Source organism: Sciurus vulgaris (genome assembly GCF_902686455.1).
Source record: "Sciurus vulgaris genome assembly, chromosome: 1".
In the NCBI taxonomy this organism is placed as follows: Eukaryota; Metazoa; Chordata; class Mammalia; order Rodentia; family Sciuridae; genus Sciurus; species Sciurus vulgaris.
Genome location: NC_136461.1, coordinates 84,049,317 through 84,057,404, shown reverse-complemented (window position 1 = coordinate 84,057,404; position 8,088 = coordinate 84,049,317). Strand labels below are relative to the sequence as shown.

At 41.8% G+C, this 8,088-nt stretch overlaps 1 long non-coding RNA gene across 1 annotated transcript; it reads right to left on the bottom strand.

Moving 5' to 3' along the window:
• Window positions 1–4,932: 4,932 nt before the first annotated feature.
• Window positions 4,933–6,890, bottom strand: LOC306640868. The gene is made up of 2 exons (XR_013757934.1): window positions 6,539–6,890; window positions 4,933–6,442 (listed from the first exon to the last, which is right to left on the bottom strand). It is a non-coding gene; the product is annotated as an uncharacterized lncRNA (long non-coding RNA).
• Window positions 6,891–8,088: the final 1,198 nt, after the last annotated feature.

Sequence of the window (8,088 nt, the reverse complement as noted above, 5' to 3'; positions counted from 1 at the left end):
CCAGGCCTTAGAAAAACCAATCCACTTATTTCCTAAAACCTTCTGTTTTCTTATTTGTTTCAGGTAAAAGATAATCTTTTCCCACTATCATTTGTACAAAGACAGTGAAGAGTCCCTTGACATTTGGAAAGAATTTTATTTTGCTGAATTTTGGGTCTAGCCACGGCTGACTCTCCATTAATGCTAGAGGAAGATGTCCAAGAACGTTATTTTTCTATTGAGGCTAAGGTTTCTATATTAACTCTGAACTTCAGGACACCACATAGTGTCGAAGATAGAAGTTGGAGTGACAGTGACACAGAAATGAAATGAATTAAAATTGCCACTGACAATAAAGCAAGAAACAATGGTAGGCAGTAAAGGCTTGTCCCTGAAAATCTTACAGCATTGCTGATGCTGGAGGGAACAGTAATTTGAGGTAGTTATAGACCTAAAAAAAAAAAAAAAAAAGAAGAAGAAGAAGAAAAAGGAAAAGCAATAATGTTGAAGTCACACAGTCTGTATGGGATGGCTATTATTTGGTTCAAAACTGTGCAGAATGCATTTATGACTTTGGTAAAAGAAAAATACTGACCTTGATGCAGTGCAAATGTGAAATGGGATTAGAGGTTCTTGTTCTTGAATGGCTGCTAGAGGCTGGAGCAAGAGTAAGAGAATGTGCTGGCACCAAATAGGCATATATATATGTGCAATTCCATTCAATTGGGACTTAGAGCCAGCAGACACTTGCATTTTAGGGATGTGTTGTTAAAACTCTAAGAAGACCGATGTGGTACTCTGAAAGCACACATGATTTGCCCCTGGGCTCATTGAAGGAAGTGTCTCACCTTGCATTGTGTAGAAAGGAATTTATGTTTCAGGACATCATATCTGACCAGTTCCTGGCTTTCCCATACTGCCCATGTTATCCAAGGCAAATTATATTCCTTCTCTGATTTTCAGTTTCACTATCTATACTATGGGATTATGATTATATTTCATTTGCAAGGTTAAGGGATTAAATGAAAGAAAGTAAAGATTCTCCGTCATTATTGAGCACTGCCTAAAAGTTAAAAATGTCTCCTACTAGTCTGAACTGACTTAAGGAAACGTTGTCTTGCCTATTTCTAACTATCAATGGTTATTTTTCATTTAGGTATTTAAAATCAGTTGCCATCAGAGAACTAGACAAAATGGCAAGGAAGGCAAAATTTGAATCTTTCTCATTCCCTCATGAACATTTTACCTGCCCATTTCTTCTTCACCCTGTTCTCCAGAGAGCCAGGTCAGAGCAGAAGGAGAATGGATATGGTGGTGAGGTGAGTGGGGCAAAGTAATGACATACAGCAAGGTGCTCAGGGTGCAAAAGATTTCAGGAGTTATCACAAGGTTTGCCACCTGAATGAACAACTGTGGCTTCAACTGCAACTCACTCAGCTTATGCAGAGTTACTACAGCATGCATTCATTGTGTGATGTGGGCATATGTTTGTATGCTTGAATTATTTCTATTATGTTCCTAGAATCTTGGAAGATCTTAAAAGAGTCTAGTGGGAATGATAAGGAAAAACCTGTTCATCAAGGTGAGACCAGCATGTGGGAGCTGAGTGAGCATTGCAAATGTTCAGCAGACCAATAACCCTTGATGGGCTGTGTGTGTGTGTGTGTGTGTGTGTGTGTGTGTGTGTGTGGTTTGGTGGGGCATGAAGTGAGCAGGTATTATTTTGCTGTAGCTAACAGGACATTTTAAAAATTCATATATTTCTGCCTCTCCACACAGGACACAAAGTGAGATGTAGGAAATGTCATTCCAGGCTGTGACAGTTTTTGTATTAGTGTAACCCTGGCTCTGGCAAAGGATCTGCCATACATTAAGCATTCAATAAATATTGAGTGAATAAATGAATGAGCAGTCTAAGTCAGGGAGCCCCATGAGGCCAGAACCAGAGTCCAGAGGATGGTGCCAGGGTGTAACACTGAATGAGGTGAGGTAACATGGGAAATTGAGCTTTTGAGAAGGATACTAAACAGTAACAGTGATAGCATCATCAACAATCGCATTTTAAGTTTATGATTTGCTCTGTGGTACAGTAAAAACTTGAAGTTCACCATCACATTTCATTATCACACCAGTTCTATAATGCAGGCACTTCTACCACAGTCATTTTGTTGACAAAAACTTAGGACAACATTTTACCCAAGATCACAGAGCTAGAATATGGCAAAACTGGAATTCAAACCCAGATTCGTTCTGACTTCTTATCTGAGGACTCTTTTTTTTTTTTTTTTTTTTTTTTTTTTTTTTTTATTGTGAACAAATGGGATACATGTTGTTTCTCTGTTTGTACATGGCGTAAAGGCATACCATTTGTGTAATCATAAATTTACATAGAGCAATGTTGTTTGATTCATTCTGTTATTTTTTTCCCTTCCCCCCACCCCTCCCACCCCTCTTTACCCTCTATACAGTAGTTCCTTCCTCTATACTTGCCCCCCTCCCTAACCCTAACTCTAACCCTTCCCTCCCCCCCATTATGTGTCAACCTCCACTTATTAGCGATATCATTCGTCCTTTGGCTTTTTGAGATTGGCTTATCTCACTTAGCATGATATTCTCCAATTTCATCCATTTGCCTGCAAATGTCATAATTTTATCATTCTTTATGGCTGAGTAATATTCCATAGTATATATATACCACAGTTTCTTTATCCACTCATCAATTGAAGGGCATCTAGGTTGGTTCCACAGTCTGGCTATTGTGAATTGAGCAGCTATGAACATTGATGTGGCTGTATTTCTGTAGTATGCAGATTTTAAGTCCTTTGGGTATAGGCCAAGGAGTGGGATAGCTGGGTCAAATGGTGGTTCCATTCCAAGTTTTCTAAGGAATCTCCACACTGCTTTCCATAGCGGCTGCACTAATTTGCAGCCCCACCAGCAGTGTATGAGTGTACCTTTCTCCCCACATCCTCGCCAACACCTGTTGTTGCTCGTATTCTTGATAATTGCCATTCTAATTGGGGTGAGATGGAACCTTAATGACCGCAATGTAGGACTTTTTAAGGCATCCAGCAAAAGGAAGCTAGAGCTTCAATTTTAGAGGGATCTGGGATGGAATGCTGGTTACCAAGGCAGAAAATTGGTCTGAGAGGAAGATACCAAAACTCCCTTCTTTAAATAGAAGGTTAAGGTGGAGGCTAAGAGTACTTGTAGCATGTCTAGAAGGAGCCTTTTTTCTTAGTTGTAGGTCAAGTTAGAGCAGGGCTGTTTTACTTCAAAGAAGAGACTGGATCCTGGTTAGGAATCAGAGCCAGTAGTTGTGGAGGCAGGAAAGAACTGGATTGCAAATTTGAGGCAGCATGTGGACTCTCAGTTGTAAAATTTCTGCACTGTACCTGATCCTGTCCTTTCCAAGTCTGATCATCCTTCTCTCCTTACAGGAATTTCTCTAAATGGGTCTCCATCAGTGGTTTTCAACAGTTGATAAAATTCTTGTTAGAAAGCCTGAGTGGCTTATGAAAATATCCATGTGTGAGCTTCATCTAAGGCCAATAAAATCAGATTCCTTGAGGATGAAGCCCTGTCATTACTATTTCTTAAACATCTCTACATTCTAGTCTACTGTGCAGCCTAGGTCAGGAACTACTGGTGTAGACCAACATTTCTGATTAAAACCACCATTTTTTTTTTTTTCATGCTCCCCTAAAACTTTATTTACCAAGTATATGTCCAGGGTTATTCCCTTGTCTGCAACAGGGGTCAGTTTGGTGAAGAATGGTCAGAAGGGAATTGCCTCATAGTTCTTATCTTCAGTGTTGACCAATTCCAAAATCTAAGGACAAGATGTTCATGGGATGTGCCAAGCCAACAAGTTCTTCTGGGCCCAAGATGACAGTGTCTGGTGGCATGCCAGAACAGTTTATATAATCCAACGCAGCCATGAAGGAAGATCCAGTTAGGCCAAACCTGCTGTTCTGGCCTGGTCTAGTGGCCCAGCTTAAGCACCAAAATTTGTTGCTTTCCACTCTTGAAAGTTAGCTGAGGTGCCAGATTGAGGTTGAAGCAGCTTTTTCCCCAGAGTCTTCACTGATCTCCAGAGGGAGAAAACAGAAGTCCCACCAAGTGCTTCCTGAGACGGCAGCCCTGCAAGGCCTCAGGGGCAAGGGAAGGTGGGCAGGAGAGGAGTGCACTATCCCTGTGACCCACACCGAGGCAGCCTAGAGTGTAAACAAAGCCTGGTGCCAGGGACAGAAGCCAGGATGTGAGGTTCTCAGAAAAAGAAAATGACTACTTCCAGCACCAGGGTGGGTTTGCTTGGGTCTGCACAGCAGTCCCTCACACCAACCCTTTCTGAGAGAAACAAGTTATTTGATGACTTGGGTCCATAAGATGTTCCCCCAAATTAGTGATAGCTGATAGAATTCAGGTGACCCTCCTGAATTCCAGAATATTTCAGCCCTCTTAAACTTTATGCCAGAAACCCAGAGATTAACTTTGTGTCAACTACAATGACCTAAGGTTTTGATAAAATAAAGGATTATCCTTCAAAAATGTCAGTATTACTGGACTTCTGACTCATGAATTTGTTCATCTCTACTTGTTGGACCTGAGCCAGTTGCTAGTAACACATGACTTGTCTATATACTAAAGTATATGTCCATGATTTTAAAAATTCTTAAAGTTCACTTTTCCAGGTAAGATTCACTAAAAATTGTGTGAAAGTGAACAAAGAATCTATTGTCAGAATCTGACTTTCCACCACATTAAGACATCTCTCAGGGCAGAGAGACTCAATTTGGGGTAATCTGAATTTTTAAACACAGGCCTATTATTTCCTTTACACCAGTGAACATTCTTTTGCTAGAATCGGTATTCTAGGTTAAATATCAATAAATAATGGAATACTGGAATTTGAATTTGGTGACAGCAGTGCCAGTGTCCAATTAGCCACAGAGCTAGAACAATGAGGTCTTCCCCAGTCCTTGTTTTGGGACTGCAGATTTCACCAAAGCATCATGGTTCCAAGTAGGAAGGTACAGGTAGGTGGGTGACCAAGATCAACTCATTACAGAGCCAGAAGCTTGCCTCCTTTCTTAAGGATTTTGACTGTTTAAGTGCACATGTGTTCCAAGGAAATTCAGTCAGACAGGCAGGACCTCCAAGAGCAGGCTAATCTGTACGGTGAAATCCTGTGGCTCCCCAGGCACATGGATACGTGAAGAGAAGTCAACCTTGACAGGAGGGAACTTCAGTGGGCACTGCTGAGACCCTGAACAGACTTCTTCCCATTAAGCTTATTGTTTGAGTGTGAAGTTCCAATACACAGTGGTATTTCTCTTGTGGAATTCAGGAAAGGGGAGACACTGTTCCCACATCAGTTAAGTAAAGCTTTGCTGTCTGTGCCTCCAAAAAGAGCAAACAAAAAAGGAATATAACCCTATTTCCTGAGAAGAATTCTGAGCCAGGGTAGCATTTTGAGCCTCTAAAGTCAGGAAGTTGAACCTGGTCAAAGGAACTTCCCTAAAGTAGCTCACTGTAGAGACTCCTGGTTCAAATTTCAAATAGCTGTGAACCACAATCAGTCATTAACCCAGCACTCCCTCTCCCCCATAGCAACTTACACAGTAAGTATGTCAGGGGTGCACCTACCCACCAGGAGCAAAACTAAACAACCATTCCACTACTCACCAACCTCCCTGCCACCCTGAGGACCCCACCTTCATGTAGCCTCAACCCTGAGTCTCCTCCTATAGCTTACCAATGAGTGAGCATTGGCCCTGAGTCCCCATACAGAATGTGGCTCAATAGGTTCCTTTAATTCAGGAGGGTTAGGCCCATAGTCTTGTTATCTGGACTTTGGTGGCTATGGCCCCAGGTGGCCAGGTTTCCAGGCCTCAGGGGATGCCACCTCTGGCCTCTAGTCAGTTTTCCTTTCAACCTTTTTCTCTTCAGCTACATCTAGCTCAGTCAGGACACAAAAGCAGAGTTGCTGGGTGACTCTGGTGATGGTAGATTGAACAACAAAGCAGGGATGGGTGTAAAACGTTCAATGTGGATCATAGACAGAAGGTCTGGGAGGTGGCCCTCACGTGAGCCCACGAAGAATAACCTTGATGAAGCAAAGATAGATGCATTGAGGCCCCCAAAGCAGGACAGGGCAACAGCAATAGGGATGGTCCAGCTGAACATGCCAAATGTCTGGTCAGCAAATGTCACAGCCACTGCATTACTGTTAAGGACATCCGAAATGCTCAGCACTGTGTAATAGGCCACGTTGGTCAGGATGTAGATAAGCATCACAATTGGCATAGAAATCCCAATGGCCAAAGGCAAATTTCCTGGCACAGTTTAACAAGGCCCATGACAATGATGGCAATGAGCGCTAGAAGCTTGGCGTAAGTGAATGTGTCCTGTACTCGTGTGCCCCACTTGACATAGGCACAGTTCACAAATGTCAGCAGACCTGTAATCCCAGCGACTGGGGAAGCTCAGGCAGGAGGATTGCAAGTTTGAGGCCACCCTCAGCAATGTAGTGAGACACCAAGCAACTCAGCAAGACCCCATTCAGCAGAGAGATCTCCTTCTTCAGTTGCATAGCTTCTGAGGACACTTGAGGTGGCAAGCTGACATCTTCTTCTACCTTGGGCCGGCTGGCCTCAGGGAGGAGATGGTAGTTGGGTGCAGGGTTCCCAAGCTCCCTGGCTTCCATGGCAAATGGTTCTCGCACAACTGTTTACACTAACCTGTCACAAAATCACACTTTTATAAGTTGATTCATCGGGTAAACTACTGAGAAGAAAATGAAATCTCTACAGCAAGGGCAAATTCCATTTGTCTATTTTGGCCAGTTAATCTCTGCCGGTGGCCAGGCGCCGCCAGGATGCTCTGCCGCCCTGCCGCACGGCCTCCACGGCCGCCTAAAACCACCATTATTAAAGGAAATTTGTCTCATAGTTCTTAAGTGGCATGTATGTATGTGTATCTATATTTTAAATCTTTTCTGATGATAAAATTAAGACAAATTCATCATAGGGAATTTGAAAAATACAAAAACAAAGAAATTAGAAGTCAATTATAATTAATATTTATTCTACCAGCGTGTATTGAATTCAATTTTAAAGATTTTCTAAACCACAAATAAATGCATCTTTGAAAGAGGATGCTTATTGTTTTCTGAGAATGTGATAGAAACCTGAAAGAGTCACAGTACAACAGCTGAAAGTGCTGGTTAAAAGCCCTTTCAAGGCATGGAAGAATGTCTGAGAAATTTACAGAAATAAGAACTCTGAAGAGAGCTGAAAGACACATTTACAGGCTAGGGTAACAGTACTGCTGCACTGGGGCCAGATTTGGGTTATAACGGTGCAACCTCTAAGGGAGAAAAAAGTTCCTAGTCCTCTATAAGACAAAGGCTTGGAACAGAGATCCCCCAATAAAACCAGGCACTTGAAAGCATCTTCCCTCGGTAAAAAGCGGAGCAGTGAAGATACTTTGTCTATGTTAGCCTGGCTTCAAGGTAGAAGAATGTTCTTCTCTAACTTGGAACCTAAGATATAGGCACTGGGCACAATTAATGTACTGTCACATGTTTAAGTGGCTTTCATGTCTTTCTACCTTGACTGTTTCCTCATGGGGAGCCCTAACAGGCACTTCTGTTGGATCCACCACAGCTACTACTACCTTACCAGCTAGCTGTTATAGTGTCTACACTTTTCATGGGGACTTGTGCTAACTATGAAAACCAGGTCCAACTTAATGGAACACAAGAGGAACAAGCTCCCTCAACCTTGCTGAATTACAAATAAATCATGCCACATTATTTAGGAAATTTTAGTTTAAAAATCATAATTTGCTTCATAACTCTCTGGTAAGACTGGTAGAAACAAAGAAAAAAATCTCTATTAAGAGAACTCAGATAAACCTACAACCCAAACCTTATAAGAATCTCATAGATAAATCACTTGAAATAAAAATTTAAAATGCCAAAAATGACAAGTAACACATGCACAGTAATCAGCCAACACAAGTATAAATAAGGAGTGGGGGAAAAACACAGTCGATATATCCCACAAGAGATTCATATAATGAGAATATCAATTGGTGAATATA